The sequence below is a fragment of the Podarcis filfolensis genome, assembly GCF_964270895.1.
Source record: "Podarcis filfolensis genome assembly, chromosome: 17".
NCBI classification, from domain to species: Eukaryota; Metazoa; Chordata; class Lepidosauria; order Squamata; family Lacertidae; genus Podarcis; species Podarcis filfolensis.
The window spans coordinates 34,526,080-34,547,742 of NC_139621.1; the positions used below are offsets into that span (position 1 = coordinate 34,526,080).

Below are 21,663 nucleotides of genomic sequence, written 5' to 3' on the forward strand. Positions count from 1 at the left end.
TTCTGCTCTATAAGACGCACCAGACCATAAGACGCACCTAGTTTTTGGAGGAGGAAAACAAGAAAAAATAATAATTCTGAATTTCAGAAGCCAGAACAACAAGAGGGATCGCTGCTTTCACTTTTGCTGTTCTGGCTTCTGGGATAGCTGCGCAGCCTGCATTCACTCCATAAGACGCAGACACATTTCCCCTTACTTTTTAGGAGGGAAAAAGTGAGTCTTATAGAGCAAAAAATACAGTAATTTAACTGTTGTTAGATACTCAGTTCCAACATCATCTTCTTCTTTGGCGATCACTCATAGCCGAGTAAGATTGTCTTCCATAAACACGGTTTTAACAGTGAGTCCGTAAGTGACTGTGGAGGCAAATTCTGGATCCACACATCCTTCCACAGTGGGGACATAGGTTTCTGGGTGGGAGTTGATCATGGTGAGGGTTTGCCAAGTATGCCTTCCTCTTAGCACATTTCTCCCTTTTGTCCTAAGTTTGAGTGTCTTCAAAGTCCATGACACCTTTGGTAAAGGCTGTTCTCCAATTGGAGCACTCGCAGGCCGGTGTTTCCCAGTTGTTGGTGTTTATACTACATTTTTTAAGATTTGCCTTGGGGGAGTCTTTAAACCTCTTTTGTTGACCACCAGCATTACACTTTCCATTTTTAAGTTCGGAATAGAGTAGTTGCTTTGGAAGACGATAATCGGGAATCGCACAACATGACCAGTCCAACAAAGTTGATGTTGAAGTCCATTTGAAGTTCTGGAAGTCCATTTGACTCCTGAAACGTTCGAAAACCAAGGCACGGCTTCCAATTGGCGCAGTCGCCCCGGAAACAATAGCCAACAACTGCATCAGACATTCGGCTTCCGAAAAATGTTTGAAAACCAGAACACTTAATTCTGGGTTTTTGGCATACGGGAGCCGATTTGTTCATCAACTAAGCCGTTTTGAGAACCAAGGTTCCACTGTACTATTTCTACAAAGAATATATAGTTAATGTGAAGCTAACAGTGACAGTCCCGAGCTTTTTCAAAAAGCACTAGCAAAATGAGAGAGGATATATGTCTACCAATAGTTAATTAGTGACGTAGACTAAACAGAACCTCCATTTGCGGAGGCAGCATCCTTCTGAATCCCATACAACAGGCAAGGGATGTTGCCTGCTTGCAAATTCCCCCACAAGCACCTGGCCAATCAGATGCTGGATGAGATGAGCCCATCACCAGGCACTTCATAAATTCTAATTGTCCTACGTCAGGTCCCTGGTGCTGGCAAAAAAACAAACCACTTCTCAATTTGCAAAGAGCATCACAATGCAATTGAAAAACCTTTAAGCCATGAGAAGCACAACACAAAGTTTCCTTATTCAAACACTACGTGGCATCATAACACAAATCTTCGAGTCTTGAATACAATGTATTTTTTATCAAAGATTCATCATCCCAAGCGGTTTGTGTTGTTGCTTCTCATCACCATCAAAACGCCCAACAGAAATTCTAATAATTCTGATAGAAACTCCCTAACACAGGGCCATTTTTTGCGTGACAGTGGGGTGTTCAGGATGAAGGCACTGAATATCAAGCCATTTAAGAGCCATTATATGGTGCAGTTCCTGAAATGGTGAACTTGGACTTGGGAAATCTGGGTTCAAACCTGCTTCAAGTTCACTGGATAGTGCCCCAGTGAACCTTGAAGGGTGGTGGAAAGATAAGCCCCAAGTAAGCACCTTGGAGACGGGGTGGACAATAAATAGGAAATGGACAACATCTCCCTCTTCTCCACAACTTTTGAGGGCACAGAAAACCTACCCTCCATGGCACCTGGTCTCCCAGCACATAGGACTACATGCATGATTTCCTTTACAGTAAAGAGAATGGGAGCTTGCCACCATGAAACCACAGGGGGAAAAAAGAGTAGATGAATATACTGTATCAGATTTCTCACTGAAACCTCAAGTAGCAAATTTGCTTGTTAACTCAGAGTCTGAGCAGCCACAGGGCTGAAGAATCTGCAGCTGTGTCCCTCCCCACACCCAAAACATTCCAGGCCAAAGAGACTGACTTGTAAGAGATGGTGAAAATAAAGGACTCCAGGAAACTATGAGTTTCGGATTAAGGAGTTTGTTGTTGTTGTTTAGTTGTTTAGTCGTGTCCGACTCTTCGTGACCCCATGGACCAGAGCACGCCAGGCACTCCTGTCTTCCACTGCCTCCCGCAGTTTGGTCAAACTCATGCTGGTAGCTTCGAGAACACTATCCAACCATCTTGTCCTCTGTTGTCCCCTTCTCCTTGTGCCCTCCATCTTTCCCAACATCAGGGTCTTTTCCAGGGAGTCTTCTCTTCTCATGAGGTGGCCGAAGTATTGGAGTCTCACTTTCAAGATCTGTCCTTCCAGTGAGCACTCAGGGCTGATTTCCTTAAGAATGGACAGGTTAGATCTTCTTGCAGTCCATGGGACTCTCAAGAGTCTCCTCCAGCACCATAATTCAAAAGCATCAATTAAGGAGTTTAGCTGCCTCCTTATAGGAAAGGGAGCAGTCGCCATTTCTTCAAGGGCCACTGAACCCCCAGTCAGAATTCTCTTTTCTTCTTACTTCACCAGATCTAGAACTCAACTCTGGAATGCCACAGAATATCGACTTCAATGCCCATCACTTCTGAACTGTGACATTTCTCTTAACAGAGTACTTGCATCTATCCCATGTTACTTGATATTTTAAAATCAAATTCTAAATGCTCTGGCCAAAGTCTGCAACGCGCTCTAATTCTGCTCGTGTCCTCCAGGTAAACTCTTCAAGCCCAATGATGCAGCTGGATGGCAGAGGTGGGAGCTGATGGGTAAATTCTCCCCTCCCCTTTTCCAGCTGCTGATTGACAGCGCTTAAAAACAGTCAATGGCTGGAGATGGAAATCAAAAGCAAACCACTGGGGTAAGACCAGACTCTAGAGCAGTCATGTCCAAAGTCCATTTTGGGGGCCTAATCCGGCCTGCCACTCGGTTAAATCTGGCCCCTGTAGCAGTATATGTCCTTGGGTAAAATCTTAAAAAATGCTCAGCAACTCCAATCCTTAAAAAAGCTCAGTATCTTCGGTCGGCCCTCATGCATGTTCACTTCATCAAATCTGGCCCTCTTTGAAAAAAGGGGTGCCCATGCTCTAGTTAAGGAGTGTCTCCACCCCCTTCGTTCTGCCCGGACGCTGAGGTCCAGCGCCGAGGGCCTTCTGGCGGTTCCCTCATTGCGAGAAGCAAAGCTACAGGGAACCAGGCAGAGGGCCTTCTCGGTAGTGGCACCCGCCCCGTGGAACGCCCTCCCATCAGATGTCAAAGAGATAAACAACTACCTGACATCCAGAAGACATCTTAAGGCAGCCCTGTTCAGGGAAGTTTTTAATGTATGACATATTAGTGTATTTTTGGTCTTTGTGGAAGCCGCCCAGAGTGGCTGGGGAAACCCAGCCAAATGGGCGGGGTACAAATAATAAATTATTATTATTATTATTATTATTATTATTATTATTCCAATATAAGTGCAGTGACAGAAGTTTGGTGGAATTCAACATTGTGCTAAAGCAGCTATTTCGCTGAATCAGCCCACAGTGTTTGTGGAACAATACATAGGGTGTGTGTACCCCTTGATAGGTGAAGTCCAGTCACACTCCTCTTGATACTCATCCCAATGGCATTCTGCGGCAAGCTCCCCCACCCCACCCCATGCCCTCTAGCTGCTTTGGAATATAAGTACCATCATGCCTGACTGTTGGCCATGTTGGCTGGGTTGGGAGTCCAATAATATCTGAAGGGTTGGGGAAAGCTGTTCTGTTGGGCAGCAGCCGAGCTAAAACCAAAAGGATTGTTGTTGAAGTGGTACAGTGGTACCTCAGGTTACATACGCTTCAGGTTACATACGCTTCATGTTACAGACTCTGCTAACCCAGAAATAGTGCTTCAGGTTAAGAACTTTGCTTCAGGATGAGAACAGAAATGGTGCTCCGGCGGTGCAGCAGCAGCAGGAGGCCCCATTGGCTAAAGTGGTGCTTCAGGTTAAGAACAGTTTCAGGTTAAGAACAGACCTCCAGAACAAATTAAGTACTTAACCCGAGGTACCACTGTATTTCCCTACTGCATGCAACATGAAGGTCATGGTCAGAAGAGGAAACTGCAGGCAATTCTCCCTGAGGTACCTAGGCTGCGTGTGCATTATAACTTTAATGCGCACTCAAACCACAGATCCTTGAGGAATTCTGGCCGTTGTAGTTTACCCCTCACCAGCAACCTTTAACAAACTACAGTGCCCAGAATTCTTTTGAGGGGGGAAGTGCTTTTTGAATGTGCTCTAATGTTATAATGTGTACACAGCCTTAGCCCTTCTAAGGCTAGGAAACGGACGACACAAGAGAGCCAATTCTGTGCCACTGCTTGCTATAAACCTCAAATATCCATGGCAGGGCGGTCCAGCATGCAACCCTCAAGACTTTTTTAGGTGACCCTCAGCTGCGTTTCCGGTTCGACTTCCGAGGCACGTTCAAAAACCGAAGCATTTACTTCCGGGCTTACGGGGTTCAAGTTCCGAAACGTTCATCAACGGAGATGTTCAAAAACCGAGGTACCACTTTGTTAGGATAGCATTGGAAGATGGTTTGTTCCATTGAAGGGTGGAGCAGAAACCTATTAAGGAGTACAGTATAATCAGGACCGGCCTGCCCAAGAGGCAGACTGCGCCAGCTGCCTCAGGTGGTGGAAACTCAAGATGCAGCACCTTCACGACCACCACACCAGCTCTGCTGGCACCAGAGAAGAGGTGCCAGCAGTGGCTTCTGACAAGTTCATGTGCACTTCATGAGATCTTGCGAGAGCTCTGCAAGATCTTGCTGGAACCTGCCATCATCACCTCTGCTTTGGGACGACACCTTTCCATTTTGCCTCAGGCAGCAAAATGGGACATACCGCCCTTGAGTATGATCCCAGTACTAAAAGCTCAGAAACTATTTGAAAGCAGAAAACACTGACTCTTGGCTGCCACTGTGTTGGGCTACTGGTGGGTCAAGGTTTGGCATCCCTGGGCTTCTGGAAGAAAAATACCGTATTTTTCGCTCTATAAGACGCACCAGACGACAAGACGCACCTAGTTTTTGGAGGAGGAAAACAAGAAAAAAAATATTCTGAATCTCAGAAGCCAGAACAGCAAGAGGGATCACTGCGCAGCGAAAGCAGCAATCCCTCTTGCTGTTCTGGCTTCTGGGATAGCTGCACAGCCTGCATTCGCTCCATAAGACGCACACACATTTCCCCTTACTTTTTAGGAGGGAAAAAGTGAGTCTTATAGAGCAAAAAATACGGTACTTTTTCTGTGCAGCCTGAGCAAGAGCAGTAACCATGAAGGAAAAGAATAGGCCAGTATATATGTGGACTGTCCCTGAATCAAGTGACTTTAAGTTCTCAAAACTCTTAACCCAGCTGAAGGTTGTCATCTGAAGTAGCCAGGTGTTTAACTGAGAATCAATCACAGTGAGTCCACTATTTGAAAAATAAGACTTTAGAGTCGCCTTGCCCCAAAATGGCAACAAGACATTCCGTCTTTGCAAGGGCAACTTTGGTTTAAGGAGCCATTTGGCATCTAGCTTAAATATCTGAGTTTCTGATACTGCCTGGGGAAACCCACATTTTACTGCTGAATCGGAGCAAATGACAATCAGGATTTTTGTGGGTTGCTGTTTGCTCCGATTCAGCAGTAAACCATGGGTTTTCCCATGGAAAAAACCTGCTCAGACACAGACCTGGAAACCCCAGACATGTGCCTCGAAAATGTGGTGCAAAGGTAAATGTGGATGACCCCTTAGAGAGCAAAACACCAGTTTCTTCCACCAGCTCTTTATAATACTGGTTGAAAGGACCTTTCTCCAACCTTCCACTGATTTCTAAACAGCCAGAGGACTTAAGTCAACACGATGGAAAGAAAGTATGAATCGGGGCCCTCTCTTATCATATTGAGTCACATGGCAATTGCCCACAGAACTTGGTAACCTGAATGCTGCTATTGTGATAATTATGGTGATGAATCATCTGCGTTCATCTTATCTTGTCTCTAGGTCCTTACACAACAGGACCAAGCTGGGGCTTATCTTCTGCCATGTATTACCTATTGCAAATCATTGAGATGGTTATCTCTTGAGCTGAATGCTAAACTGTGTTGGCGGGGTTCTGCTCATTAGAACAGAGATTAAGCATCTAATAAAATGTCTCTGATTGGTATCACTATCTTTTGTCACATGCACTGGTTAGCTCAGCGACAGTCAAGATTCTGCAGTCTAACTGAGGATGTACCTTTATGCCACACCTCTGTCAAGCGCTCAGCTCTGACTGATGTCATTGTTCTGCATCCCACAGTCCAACATACCTGGAGTAGAGTGGTTAACAAGTAGGCTAGCTGGAAGCACAGGGGCAGGTAGCCCTAGTGCCTTTTCTCAGGGATGAGTTTCCTGGATGGCAGTAAAAGGTAAAGGGACACCTGACCATTAGGTCCAGTCGTGACCGACTCTGGGGTTGCGGCACTCATCTTGCTTTACTGGCTGAGGGAGCCGGCGTACACCTTCTGGGTCATGTGGCCAGCATGACTAAGCCGCTTCTGGCAAACCAGAGCAGCGCACGGAAACGCCGTTTACCTTCCCACCGGAGCAATACCTATATATATACTTGCACTTTGATGTGCTTTCAAACTGCTAAGTTGGCAGGAGCAGGGACCGAGCAACGGGAGCTCACCCCGTCACGGGGATTCGAACCGCCGAACTTCTGATCGGCAAGTCCTAGGCTCTGTGGTTTAACCCACAGTGCCACCCGCGTCCAGTGCTAATTCTCTTCTGCAAATGTTCCTCTATCAAGGACCCCAGCCAGGCATACTTCTGATTCCCTTCAGCAGGAGAAAACATGAATGAATGACGGCTGGGGAATTAGTGGGGGAGAAAGTTGAAGCATCCCACCCCACCACGAATTTTGATCTGCAAAGACCACTGCACCACCACCCCATCAGCTTACCCACTAACAGTGTTGTATTGTAATCCCTGTGTTTCCCCATAACATCCACTGCCACCATGCAGACATATGGCCCAGGCCTACTGCTTGAGCCCCAAACTACCTAGAGAACATTTGTTTGAGTTCTTCCAACCCAAGTTTAGTTTGGAATGCCTAATGTATACACTGGAGAAGAACAGTTGAGCCTCCGTCACGGCAAGAGCAGCATAAGGAGGGCAACATCTGCGCCGTTCTGCGCATTTGCGCCTTTCAGAAATAATGTTGAGATCTCGGCCTCTCAAGCAACGGTCCCCTTTTTGATTTATTTATACAGGACCACTTAAAGTTACAGATGATGCCTTAGTAATTGCAGACATCAGAGAGAAAGCAAATGCCATCTGAGGGAGGTTTTGACATCCATCCCAAATTACCACTTCCTTTTGAGAGGAGGCCAGTGGCTGTGGCATTAAATCAGGCCAGCTGCTAACAATATGGAACCCAAGCACAAGATGGATCAAGGGAACTATGCACATGCCACAAACCTTAAAGGACGGGATTGGGAGTGGGGGAGGCTGGAGGGGTGGAAGAAACCCCTAGACATTACTCAAGCTCTTGCAGCCAAATGCGAAGACCCTGTCGAAGGACAGCTGCCGTGCGCCATTTTAAGAGCATCTCCCACATGACTTGCCAATCCCTCACACATTAGTGGAATTACTTAACAGAGTACAAGAGTGACTCACTTGCCTGTCCAGTGTACATACAGCCAGAGCCACAGATTGCAGGAACAAAGGAGGACACCATTTCATTTCCCTGTAATAGGAAGTTTTTAATGTTTGACGTTTTATTGTGTTTTTATATGTGTTGGAAGCCGCCCAGAGTGGCTGAGGAAACCAACCAGATGGGCGAGGTATAAATAATAAAATTATTATTAAAAGTTATTCTTATTCAGTGAATCTTTGTTTTTTTAAAAAAACATACGCACACACCAAGAGCTGGCATTCGATAAGGTTATCAAAGTGAGTGATAAAAACACAGCCTTTTAAAATTAAGGGGAGCATCTGTTGTTTGGGCTTTGATATTAAATAAAATTGTATTTGGTTTCCAGTCTCCTGGCTTTGGGTTCTTACTTCCTCGGATGCAAAAACAAAAGTCAGTCATACCTGCCTGAAAGCTCAAAGACACATTTAATCCACAGCCAAGGCTTTCAAGCAGAATTTAGCACGGCCGGGATCTGAAGAGGTACTTTAAACATGCCCAAGGGCTAGGGGCAGGCCTCATGGGATTCTCGACTTCCCTCCCCTCCTTTGAACAACAACACACAGTATCAGAATCTGCCACTGGAAGTCCCTCTCAGTTTAATTTGCTGCATGACATGAAGGGAATCGGTTCGAGAAACCACGGGTGATGCAGAGCTAGTTGTATGGATCCTTGGTTATTGTGCCTTTTTATAGCAGTAAAGACCAGGAGCACTTTTCCACAGAATCCAGACTTCATTGCGGGTATAATCCACATGTTGCAGACTTCCCACAGTCAAGTAGCACAAGATCACAGCCTTGGTTTCAAAAGAGCAGAATGAAATGTGCTTTTAGGAGAAAGGGGAGGGGTAATCTTTTGAAAATCTCATGGTGTTCACCGAAAGTGATTTCTCATCTTTATTTTTCCCCAGTCCAAATACAGTGGAACCTTGGTTTTCAAGTGTCTCAGAAGTCGAACGTTTTGGCTTTTGAATGCGGAAAACCCGGAAGTAACTGCTTCAGTTTTTGAATGCTTTTCGGCAGCCAAACATGCCGCATGGCTTCCATATTGAGTTTTCAAGACGTAAATGCTTCCAGAAATGCAGGCTTCGGTTTTTGAACGTTTCGGAAATGGAACAGTCTTCCGGAACGGATTATACTGGAAAACCGAGGTTCCACTGTATTAGGAGTGTGTTTCAGAAAGCAATCAAAGATGTGTGACTTGGTGGATTCCAAACTACATGCAAATCTGTTTGGCTCAAGTCAACACAGGTTGGTCAAATCAACCCAGGAGATCTGAAATGCCCTTGTTGACATGCATCTCAATATGCAATTCAGGGCAGTGCCGGGGACAGAATACCTTTTTCTTTGGGGTGGTATTCAACTAAGTTTTATTCACAGCAGACCCTCGGAAATTAACGGAACTATCTTAGTCACGCTCATTCATTTCTGCGGGTCTTCTCTGTGTAAAACTTAGAATCCAATGTTGCACACCCAGGGTCTTCCGTGGGCAAACAGAGGCCTTGAATGCAAATAAAAGACTCCTGAACAGCTCATTGTGCTAGATCTTCGCCACAAGCCAAGTAGTTCCAGGTTCAAGCCTCCAGATTGTGCGACACATGAAAAGTGCTCCTTCAGAACCAAGGTTTCCTGTTATGCTAACAATGAGCAAGAGATTTGATTGGCTTCCTCCACTGTCTCCCCATTCTCCTGTACATGCAAAGGAACTTTAAAGCTCTCATTTCTAATTTAGAACAAACTGCAGTTTTTCATTCATTTAAAGGGGGGGGAGGGCCTGAAATCATGTTTGGTCTTGGTTTGAACAAACCAGAGTTTCCCACACTCAAACATGATGGGGAACAGTAAATGGGAAACTCTGAACCTCCTCTGTTTGCACATGAAGAAAAGGATTTGCCACAGCCTGTTCTAGCAGGAGGAAATCGTGGTTTTGCATTACTTCTGAAACCAGGCCCCAGACAATCAAGGAGATCTCGGTCTCCATTGCAACACAGTTCTGCAAAGTGCAAGGAACTGTTGAATGAGCCAGCCACTATGAGTTCCTAACATTTTTGGTCAAAAAGATAATCTAAGAGATTACAGTTCTGCAACTGTGCTCAAATTCCACTTGGGAGACCTGTGCAGAGATCGTGCAATTGTGAACATCTGGAATGCCTCGCTGGGATGTCTTAGATGTTTGGGCCTGGCTATTCACCCAATACCTGTTTTTCTTGTACAGCTTCATTTCCCAACAAGTTTGGATTCTTTAGCTGTTTTAAAAAAGAGACAGGTTATTCAAGGCCACCTTATAAACCTGCCACAAGCACAGTTTCCTTGTCAGTGAAGGATGAGTATGAATTTTTTCACTGCTAAATCAAGTCACATATTCCTAAAGGAACCGTCTTTCGCCTGTCTCAGCATTTGAAGGATTTGCCTTTCAAGTAATGGGGAATAAATCAGTACCTAATAAAAGAACTTTCAAATATTATATATGGCACAGTGATCTAAATCCCTGAAGACAGACTCTAATCGGTTCATACAAAAAGTGTTCGGGCAGTATGGAGCAATGGGTAGTGTTGAACTGGGAAGACCTGTGTTCAGATCTCAGCTCACTGAATGCCCATGGCCAGTTATTAACTCTGCATACACACCATACATTGAAAGTACATTTAAAGCACCTTCTTTCCCACAAAAGAATCCCGGGAACTGCAATTTACTGCTCCTACAGCTACAATTCGCCCACCCTGAGCAAACCATAGTTCCAGGATTCTTAGCTAGGGTATGTGTGCTTTAAATGTATTGTGTGGATGGAGCCTCACAATATTGTGGTGAAGATAAAATGTGTGTGTTTGAGGTGAGGAAGATCCATTTAAAGTTCCTTAGAGGAAGAGTGGCATTAAAAATGTACCGTATTTTTCGCTCTATAGGACGCACTTTTTCCCCTCCAAAAATTAAGGGGAAATGTGTGTGCGTCCTATGGAGTGAATGCAGGCTCCTTGGCTTCAACGATAGCAACGCGAAGCCTCCGAAGTGCAGAGGGAGCGCTCCTTCCGCGCTCCGGAGGCTACGCGTTGCTTTCGCTGAAGCCTGGAGAGCAAGAGGGGTTGGTGCGCACCAACCCCTCTCGCTCTCCAGGCTTCAGGGATAGCCGCTTGAAGCCTCCGGAGCACAGCAGGAGCTCCCGCTGCGCTCCGGAGGCTTCGGGTTCCTTTCGCTGAAGCCGGGAGAGCAAGACTCTCCTGGCTTCAGCAGAGAGGGAGAGCTGCGCAGCGCCTCTTCCGCAAAGCGGGAGGAGAAATGGAAGGGGCTCTGTTTCTCCTGCCGCTTCGCTGAAGGGGCGCTGAGCAGAGAGGGGGAGATTTTTTTTTTCTTGTTCTCCCCCTCTAAAACAAGGTGCGTCCTATAGAGCAAAAAATACGGTGATACATGGCTTCCTCTACGCTCTAAATCTCACAAGATTCATGGGATATAATCAATCATTAAAGAAATACATGGGGACCTGGAGAAAGGTCTAGGTCCTGGTAAATAATAAACACCCCTTTATTCTGAACTTCATGTACTGTGTGTGCTGCAGCGGTATCCCTTGTTCTATCTCTCTGGCTTATACAGGACTCCTGACCCGTTAGAGAAATTATTGATTAAGGAAATGTATTTATGAATTTAAATACTTTAGATTGTCTTTCACATGGCATCCCCAGGTGGTGTACCAAAACAACACCCCAAAGAAATAAAACAAATAAGCCAAATTCCACATTTCTTTTTGCACCTGTGAACCTAAACTCATTCCTTACAACATACTTTTACAGTCACACCTCATGTTGCGTCCGCTTCAGGTTATGTCTCTTCAAGTTGCGTCCCGTGGCAACCCAGAAGTAACTGGCACGGTTACTTCCGGGTTTCGCCATTCGCACATGCGCAAAAGCGCTAAATCGCAGTTTGCGCATGGGCAGAAACACTAAATCGTGCAGCGCGCGCAGACACGGCACTTCTGGATGTGAATGCTTCGAGTTGTGGACGTGCCTCTGGGACAGATTGTGTCTGCAACTCGAGGTTCCACTGTAATACCAGGGACGCGGGTGGCGCTGTGGTCTAAACCACAGAGCCTCTTGGGCTTGCCACTGAAAGGTTGTTGGTTCGAATCCTCACGATGGGGTGAGCTCCCGTTGCTCTGCCCCAGCTCCTGCCAACTTAGCAGTTCGAAAGCACCAGTGCAAGTAGATAAATAGGTACCGCTGTGGCAGGAAGGTAAACAGTGTTTCTGTGCGCTCTGGCACTCGTCATAGTGTTCCGTTGCGCCAGAAGCGGTTTAGTCCTGCTGGCCAGATGACCTGGAAAGCTGTCTGTGGACAAACGCTGGCTCCCTCGGCCTGAAAGCGAGATGAGCGCCGCAACCCCAGAGTCACCTTTGACTGGACTTAACCGTCCAGGGGTCCTTTACCTTGCCTTTTACTTTCATTACCACTTGCATTTTGGCATTGCCTGCCAGGCTGCCCCACTTCCCCCCGCTCGGCACTTTCTGGGCACTAGAAAAGCCAGAGAGATCTCACTGCCACAACTGGGGCGGAAGCAGATAAAACCTCGCTTTGTAGTTCTCCTTTGTAATAGCTAACGCTGAGGAAGTCCACTCCTACAAAAGTTAGCAGAAATATCATCAAAAGTCCCCGAACAGGAAAATAAGGAAAGTTCCATTGTTGGATCTGTGTCTTCAGAGTTCAGAGAAACTTTGCTCAATGGTTCAGAGAAGAATTCAACTTTTCTCTTTTTTTAAAAAATGTCCTTGGTCTCAGGCAAAAATAAAATGCTAACAGATGCCTCATTCATACCTTAATAGCGTGATAGCAGATTTATTTTCAAGAAATGTTACTCTATAGCCTTTGTACCATCTTGAGTCCTGAGTGAATGTTTATTATCACGGCTAAATAGCCAGCGTGTGTCTTGAGGGGGATTTGAACCTGAGTCTTTTCACTCACAGTCCAACACTCTAACCACTATACCACACTGCCTCTCACAGGACTTCAGTTTTGTATGACATTCACCCATTTCTTTTCTGAAGCTGTGCTATGTATCCAGATGCTCTAGAATTTCACTAACCTGCCAATGGCACTGCACTTTAAAGTAAAATTTAAGTCTGTTTTTTTAAAAAACACACACACACTGCAATATGAATGAATATTTCCAATGTAATCACTCACTTCCCTGAAAGAATTAAGTGTTTCCAGTCAGTGACTCAAAAGGTAGACGACTGACATGGCAATAAATATTTTATCAGAGCTTTAATCTTCCTTCACCCTGACAAGGTGATTTATTTTGGAATTACATGCAGACAGGACGTAATTTATCGCCTTAAAAATGTGCCACCACCCAATACTTTCATGTTCTGCACCCCAAGACATGTGGGTTTATACCATTTGCCACGTGCGATATCCACAGGGAACCCCAACTAGCGCCAAGCCCCATTGAAAGGAATGAGAGATGAGTGCAAGAGAGTTGTCATGTGTGCCCCATTCATTTCAATGGGGCTTGCACAGGAGGGTCTTCCCCACTGAATCTGTGCCCCAAGCTCGCACTGGTGCAGAATATATATACAGTCATACCTCGGGTTGAGTGCCTTCGAGTTGCGCTCCGCGGCTACCCGGAAGTAACGGAGCGCGTTACTTCCGGGTTTTGCCGCTTGCGCATGCGCAGACGCTAAAAATGACGTCACGCGCATGCGCAGAAGCGGCGAAAAGCGGCGCGCGCGGGCGCAGACGTGCCATCACTAGTTACGTTTGCTTCTGGATGCGAACGGGGCTCCGGAACAGATCCTGTTTGTATCCAGAGGTACCACTGTACTGTATTTCCTATTAGTCCTGTAACATTCTTTCCTTTCCTTTTCCTTGCCATGGACCTTTTCTTTCTTCTTTTTAAAAAGAGACTACTGGAGACCTTTTCAAAAATTGTGTTCCTTAAATCAGGGGTGAGGAGCTTATGATGTTCTAAATGTTGTTGGAGACTCAGGCAGCACAGCGATGGGGGTGGCAGCTCAATAACATATATAGAGGGAAACAAATTTCCCCATCTATGCCTTAAATCTCAAAAGGAATCTCTTTTTTTCTGTTTTACAATTTAAAAAAACACAACGATCACAGCCCATTCTTTTATGAAGACCTCTTCCTGATGCTCCCTCACGTAGCCTGGTCTCCTTTTCTGCCCCACTCCCTACCAGTGATGGTTCCAGATATTGGGGAGTGAGTGGGGAGTATAAGATGCCTTCAAAAGCCCCTTGAGGCTACAATCACACCGTGCATTTAAAGCACTATGCCACTGCTTTAAACATTCGTGGCTTCCTCAGAAGAATCCTGAGAACTGCAATTCTCCGAAGGGTTTAGCAATCAATCCTTCTTCCTAGGAAACTGTAAATTCTATCTCTGCGGGAGAGTAAGGGTGTCCTCACAGCTCTCTGCAGCCTTAAAAACCTGCAGCTCCCAGAATTCCTTGGGGGTGCCTTGAATATTTAAAGTGGCATCATAGCACTTTAAATGTATGGTGTGAATGTGGCCCATGTGGCTCTCATCGGTGTTTAGGGCTGCCTCCGCCTCCCTTCTGCACCTCCCTGGCAGCAGTTCGTTAAAGACAACACAAGGCATGACATCACAGCATTTCCACCAATCCTGCAAGCGCCAGCTAACCAAGTGGTGTGAGGTCAGGGAAATATTGAACACTATGACATCAATATGACAAATGAACATCACTGGGGAGATGGAACTCTGCAGCCGATACACATTCACAGTAATGTATAGTTAAGCTGTTCAGCAGCAATCTTTTAAGCAGGGATGAGTCTCTTTAAACTGCTGTAAAACCAGGGTTTTTTTCAGCTGTGGGAACTCAGTTCCGGCACCTCTCAGGTGGGCACCATTGCCATTCAAAGATAGCGAGGAAGGTGTTTATAGTGAGTTCCGGCACCTCTTTTCCTAAAACAATAGCACTGCGTAAAACACTCAGGCTAAAATCCATTGAACTGCATAGGATTTAACCCCAGGTATTCTGAGTGGGGGGACACAGGTGGCGCTGTGGGTTAAACCACAGAGCCTAGGACTTGCTGATCAGAAGGTCGGCGGTTCGAATTCCCGCGACGGGGTGAGCTCCCATTGCTCGGTCCCTGCTCCTGCCAACCTAGCAGTTGAAAGCACGTCAAAGTGCAAGTAGATACATAGGTACCACTCCGGCGGGAAGGTAAACGGCGTTTCCATGTGCTGCTCTGGTTCGCCAGAAGCGGCTTAGTCATGCTGGCCACATGACCCGGAAGCTGTACGCCGGCTCCCTTGGCCAGTAAAGTGAGATGAGCGCCACAACCCCAGAATTGGTCACGACTGGACCTAATGGTCAGGGGTCCCTTTACCTTCTTATTCTGGGTGGACAAGGTTAGGACTGCACTGTTAGCTAGCTTCTTTAAAGAAATGCACAAATGTATATTAATGACGGTACAGCATAGTGCCTAGGAGATGGCCTCACATGTCCCTGCTCCAAATCTTGCTTCTGCTAAGAGCTAATCAGCAGCAAGCCGTTTTTCTTGGCCTCAGCCCTCCACTTGTAACACAGAGGAAATATTACTGGCCTACCTTGAGGGATTGTTGGAAGGACAGCAGCAATGTAATTGCTGCATGTGTAGCGCTTTGGACACTAAAGTGCAATGTAAGGCATAAAATGTAAAAGGTAAAGGACCCCTGGACGGTTAAGTCCAGTTAAAGGCAACTATGGGGTTGTGGCGCTCATCTCGCTTTCAGGCCGAGGGAGCCGGCGTTTGTCCACAGACAGCTTTTCGGGTCATGTGGCCAGCCTGAGTAAATCGCTTCTGGTGCACGGAACACCGTGACGAGTGCCAGAGCGCACAGAATCACCATTTACCTTCCCGCCACAGCGATACCTATTTATCTACTTGCACTGGTGTGCTTTTGAACTACTAGGTTGGTAGGAGCTGGGACAGAACAACGGGAGCTCACACAGTTGCAGGGATTCAAACCGCCGACCTTCTGATCGGCAAGCCTAAGAGGCTCAGTGGTTTAGACCACAGCGCCACCTGTGCAATGTAAGTGCTAACTAGTAGTGGTAATAGTAACAGCAGCAATAATATATTTCTTTCCACCCACCAGTGTTAGTGAATAAAAAGTCGCTGCTATAGTGTGAGGCCACCCAAAAGGGATTAGAACTACGTACAGAAGATCGGAAGCTTTTTAAACTGCAGGAACCTTCCCACACCCCTTTGTCTGTTGTGAAACCTCTCGGCATCAGCCAAGCCACAGAGTCCCCTGCGTATGGCAAGAGGATCCCGGGGCAAGCTCTAGCATGAACACTCAGCTTGTGTGGGGTGGCAGCCACCCCACTGTTGCCCCATACAAACCGAAAGAGCATCCGTGAACACACCCAACACTTCCGCATGGCAGCACGTCAGAAGAATGTTAATGGCTACCAGCCTGTTGCTCCAGCAGTTTTCCCAGTTTGCTCCAGTAGTGCTAGCTAGCTAGCTTCCAGGCACACACTTCAGAATTCTGGTTTTCAGTTTTCAAATCAGCCTCCCCCAATGTGAAGTTTCAGACTACAGTGGGACCTCGGGTTACAAACGCTTCGGGTTACAAACGCCAACTCCGCCAACCCGGAAGTAGTACCTCAGGTTGAGAACTTTACTTCAGGATGAGAACAGAAATTGCGCGGCGGCAGCAGTGGAAGGCCTCAGGTTACCTCAGGTTAAGAACGGACCTCTGGAACAAATTAAGTTCTTAACCAGAGGTACCACTGTAATAACTCTGTACAGTGGTACCTCAAGTTGCAAACGCCTCAGGTTACAAACACTTCAGGTTACAAACTCCGCTAACCTGGAAGAGTTACCTCGAGTTGAGAACTTTGCCTCGGCATGAGAACGGAAATAGTGTGCTGGCGGCGCAGCAGCAGCTAGAGGCCCCATTAGCGAAAGCACGCCTCTAGTTAAGAACAGTTTCAGGTTAAGAACGGACCTCTGGAACGAATAAAGTTCGTAACTAGAGGTACCACTGTACAACTCTCAGCGGTCCTAGCCAGCCGCAGCCCTATCAATGATCTGGGCTCCGTGTCTCTCAGCAAAGGCTTGCCCCTCCATTGACTGCAACCTTCCACTGAGGACTGACTTCGAAATTCTTTAACAGCTCAAACAGCACTGGCATTAACTTCAACAGGACCTCTTCCACAGGGGGCTCTGAAATTAAGATAATGTGGGAACCCAGCAGGTGTTATTTCCAGTGTTGGAGTTGGAGTTCCACCATTGCAGGATGATGATCTGATATTCAAATTCCAGTCTGATTTCCTTCCATTAATTTCAGGTAGGGAAACAAATAATTAGCAGCAGGATGTGTAACTCTTGTGCAAGCTGGCTAGAAAGGGGATGCACATTCAAATATGCATCCAGATGTGGATCCCATTGAAAGCAGGAGCTTCTATGTTCAGGGCGACACTGGCTTTCCAGCTGCAATTTCTAAAAGAAAGCGTATCCAAGATACTCTACGGAGTTTCCTAGATACCTGATGTGAGAGGATAAAAAGAGCAGAAAGCTCCCCAAAAATAAAGGGCCAGATTTTGCACATCTGAAACACTGCAGCTGCTGGGACAGGATGTAAATTGGGAAGCTTTAATAAATAAAATGCATGCTGATATTTTCACCAAGGAACTCTGGAAAGACTTCTGTAGTAGACCATGATTTCTAGAATGCACAAAACACAGTGCTATAGATTAGATCTATTTCCCTCGACCAGAAATGGGGAGCCACCAGAACTGTTTTTGGAGTCCCAGCCAAGATGCCCAATGGCCAAGGATGATGGCAGCTGGAATCCAGTAACATCTGGAAGGTGATAGGTTCCCTGTTCCTGCCCTGGACAAAAATCACCAGTTATAAAACTACTTGTCTCTCTTTCCACATCAGCAGTACCGTATTCACAGCTCCAGAAAGGGACTGCATCTTCACCTCCAGGCCAGTTTGGACATTGCTGTCCTAGACCTATAGGCGATTGCAACATTGGGTAAACATGTAGAAATACTTCTGAACAAAGCAGATGCTTTCTGCTTATGCCTCTAGCGTTTGCTTGCTTTGATATGATACCTTCCCTCTGCAAGAGCCCAGCAACATAAATATGTTGCAACCGATAACAGTCCTTTCAACTTTGATCTCTGCCTTACCTCTACAACCGAGTTTCTTCCTCTATTTACGCATATTTCTATCAAACTTATCGCCATCTGCTTCTCCCTTGCTTTTTTATCTGGTCCGACTCCCAAACCTCCACGACTGCTGGATACAATTATGCGATCGTGTGCGCACAGTCCAAATATTTACATCCACTTGAGCCCTCTGAAAACATGTGTGCACATGTTTGTCCCACCCCCCAAAAACAGAGCAATGTAAAATGATTGGGGAGGAGGGAGCAGGGTTTGAGCCACATAAGCTCAGTGCCTGAGCAGATGTTTTGTATCAGGCATAGGCAAACTCGGCCCTCCAGATGTTTTGGGACTACAACTCCCATCATCCCTAGCTAACAGGGGTCAGGGATGATGGAAGTTGTAGTCCCAAAACATCTGGAGGGCCGAGTTTGCCTATGCCTGCTTTGTATGCAGAAAGACCCGGATTCAATCTCCTATGGAAGGATCTCAAGGGAAACCTTGCAGGCAACTCTAGAAAGGCTGTCAGTCAAAGCCCTGAGCATCAGGTGCCATGTGCAGTTACAGGAGGATTATTGGGCAAGAAATACAGGGCACATTCTCCTTTCACAGAGGATGGTGGTAAAAGGTACAGCAAACCCAGATGTAGAAAGCACAGAGGATGCCTACGTAGGAACAAAGAGTTTAAGAAAGGAACTGAAAACATTGCCACACCATTATACAAATCTATGGTGCGACAGTTCTGGTCACTTCCTCTTCAAAAGGATATTGTAGAGTTGGAAAAGTTTCAGAGCGACTCCCCAAGAGGAAAGGTTGAAGTGTTTGGGAGGTTTTCCTTTAGAGGAAAAGGTGAGTAAGAAACGAGACGATAAAAATTCATAATTCTATGCATGGCCTTCAGAAAGTAGGCAGAGAAAGGTTCTTGTCCTTCTCTCGTAACGCTGGTGATCGTGAACATCCAATAAAATTGAACATTGGAGGATTCGGGGCAAATGAAAGAAAGGACTTCTTCATGCAGCACACAGTTAACCTATGGAACTCACTGCCACGGGAGGCAGTGGTGGCCAACAACTTGGATGGCTTTTTGAAAAGATGAAACAAATTCATGGAGGCTGTCAATGGCTACTAGCCATGATGGCTACTCTCTGCCTCTATGATCAGAGGCTGCAATGCTTCTGAATAACACTGCTTTCCCACTAGAATCTGGGTGGCCACCGAGAGAACAGGATGCTGGACTAGATGAAGAAGAAGAAGAGTAGAAGAGTTTGGATTTGATATCCCACTTTATCACTACCTGCAGGAGTCTCAAAGCAGCTAACATTCTCCTTTCCCTTCCTCCCCCACAACAAACACTCTGTGAGGTGAGTGGGGCTGAGAGACTTCAGAGAAGTGTGACTGGCCCAAGGTCACCCAGCAGCTGCATGTGGAGGAGCGGGGAAGCGAACCCGGTTCACCAGATTACGAGTCCACCGCTCTTAACCACTACACCACACTGGCTCCACTGGCCTGATCCAGCAAGCTCTTCTTATGTTCTAAGGACCTCAGAGGTGCACTGGAAATGTTCTGTTTAGCCCAATGCATTTTGAGGCTCATGACTCTGAAAGGGAAATTAAATGCAACCCGCTTAACAACTCCAAAACTCCTAACTTTAAAAAGCCACATGCACCATGAGAAATGAACATCAAAAACTAAAGTGCAACATACAGTGGTACCTCGGGTTAAGTACTTAATTCATTCCGGAGGTCCGTACTTAACCTGAAACTGTTCTTAACCTGAAACACCACTTTAGCTAATGAGGCCTCCTGCTGCCGCCGCGCCGCCGGAGCACGATTTCTGTTCTCATCCTGAAGCAAAGTTCTTAACCTGAAGCACTATTTCTGGCTTAGTGGAGTCTGTAACCTGAAGCGTATGTAACCTGAAGTGTATGTAACCCGAGGTACCACTGTATCTGTGTTTTTCAGATATGAGTTATTGATGCTAACTGAATTTTTATATTATTTTACTTTTAGAGAGTCCTTGAAGAAGGGTTGTAAGAGTGTCGCCTTCTTCATCCAGCCCTGTGCAGGAACTGGGGTGGGTCACAGGACTCCCCAGAATCCTTTGCAGCACAGCAGACATGCAACAGTTCCTCAGCAGATAAGTCAATGTAGAACGGGTTTCCCTGAAGGCACAACATATGTTTCTCAAAGAAATAAATGTCAAAAAGGAATTAAGAGACCCTTGCCTAAAGCTGCTCCTTGGATCCTGCTCAAGCAGTGATGAAACCGTCCATTACTTCAGATGGTTTCAGAGTTATCTGCATGATTACCACCTTTCGAAGTCACCTGAATCATCAGGGCCAACAGGCCACAAAACTCCCTCTCCTGGGATATAAGCATGTTTTGAAAACTTCAGATTCGAACCTCAAAAGCCCAGGGCTGGTACTGTGAACAGTCCTCTTCAAATATGCCCCTGATTCTAAGGTTTTCCTTAAACTGCAAGAGATTACATGTGCCAGTTTACCATAATACCCAAACCAATTAAATCATTTCTCTCTTACGTTTGCTGGCACAAAAATTATACACAATCATGCGACAGCAGACCTACCCTTAAAAAGCCTGGATGCTCACACCTTTTTTTAAAAAAACCATCCCTGAACAGAGAGCGTCAGTACTGACTCAAGCAGTCAGAAATGCTTTGCATATGACTCAGGTTATTGCCGTACAAACAAGCCCTATTTCCTTAGTGCTTTATCCGAGGGATTAAAATGTCTTTTCTCTTTTACAGATCTGAAAACACAACCACTATCTGTTGCATGCCCTTGACACAATTGCAGGGAGTCACGCTGGCTTTCAGTTGGCCAGATATAAAAAGCGGCTGAGTCACAGGGCAATTTGTCCTCCTAGACAGAAGAGGCCAAGGAATCACTGGCCATATACCATTCTCCCTCACCCGTCCTGTCCCCCTAAGACTGTCTTAAGAGCTGACCAGAGTAACCCCAGCATCTCGCGCTCTGTGTGGTCGGAAAGTTCTGAATTCAGACCTATCCAATCACAGTGCGAAGGAAGGCAAAACTGGCAACAACTGTAATTTACCCATCACAAAACTAGAACAGTTGCTCAAAGACCTGCTAAGCCTGAAAGGTCTAGGTCTGGTTCCCAAGCTGAGATGCAGCACCTTCGTGAAAAGAAATGCCACTTAGAAGCTCTGCTGTTAACATGGGTCCCCCGGAAAAGAGAGAGAGGAAAAACAAATAGTTGAAGTGCTCTCCTCTTGCTTCAGGAACGGATGCAGCCAGAGGAGGGCTGGGTCAATAAACAAGCCACACATGTATGCACACACTACACAATAGAGTTTCTAGATTTGACAGCTGTGTAATAGGTGCTGGTGCTGGAAGTGTCTGGGTGGGTGTAACAGACTTAATAACCGGCACCTACTTTAAGAAAGTGCGCTTGGGAGAAAACTGACATCTCTGCTTTGAATGCTCCACCTTGGAAAGAAAGCGAAGAACAATAAAGGGAACTAGTCACTAATGCTCAGAAATTGCCAGTGCTAACTGAGCAGCTGTTCCTCACCAATTATGATTGTTTGAATTGTGTTTGTTGAAAATATATATACAGTGGTACCTCGGGTTACAAACGCTCCAGGTTACATACGCTTCAGGTTACAGATTCCGCTAACCCAGAAATAGTACCTCGGGTTAAGGACTTTGCTTCAGGATGAGAACAGAAATTGTGCTCCAGCGGCACGGCAGCATCGGGAGGCCCCATTAGCTAAAGTGGTGCTTCAGGTTAAGAA

The 21,663-nt window shown here is 46.1% G+C and overlaps 1 protein-coding gene and 1 long non-coding RNA gene across 2 annotated transcripts in view; one reads left to right on the forward strand and one right to left on the reverse strand.

The window, feature by feature from the left end:
* Nucleotides 1–21,663, reverse strand: part of SHB (SH2 domain containing adaptor protein B) — a 153,230-nt gene that overhangs the window by 129,115 nt on the left and 2,452 nt on the right.
* LOC310753148 lies at nucleotides 18,685–20,091 on the forward strand. The gene is made up of 2 exons (XR_014543232.1): nucleotides 18,685–18,735; nucleotides 19,896–20,091. It is a non-coding gene; the product is annotated as an uncharacterized lncRNA (long non-coding RNA).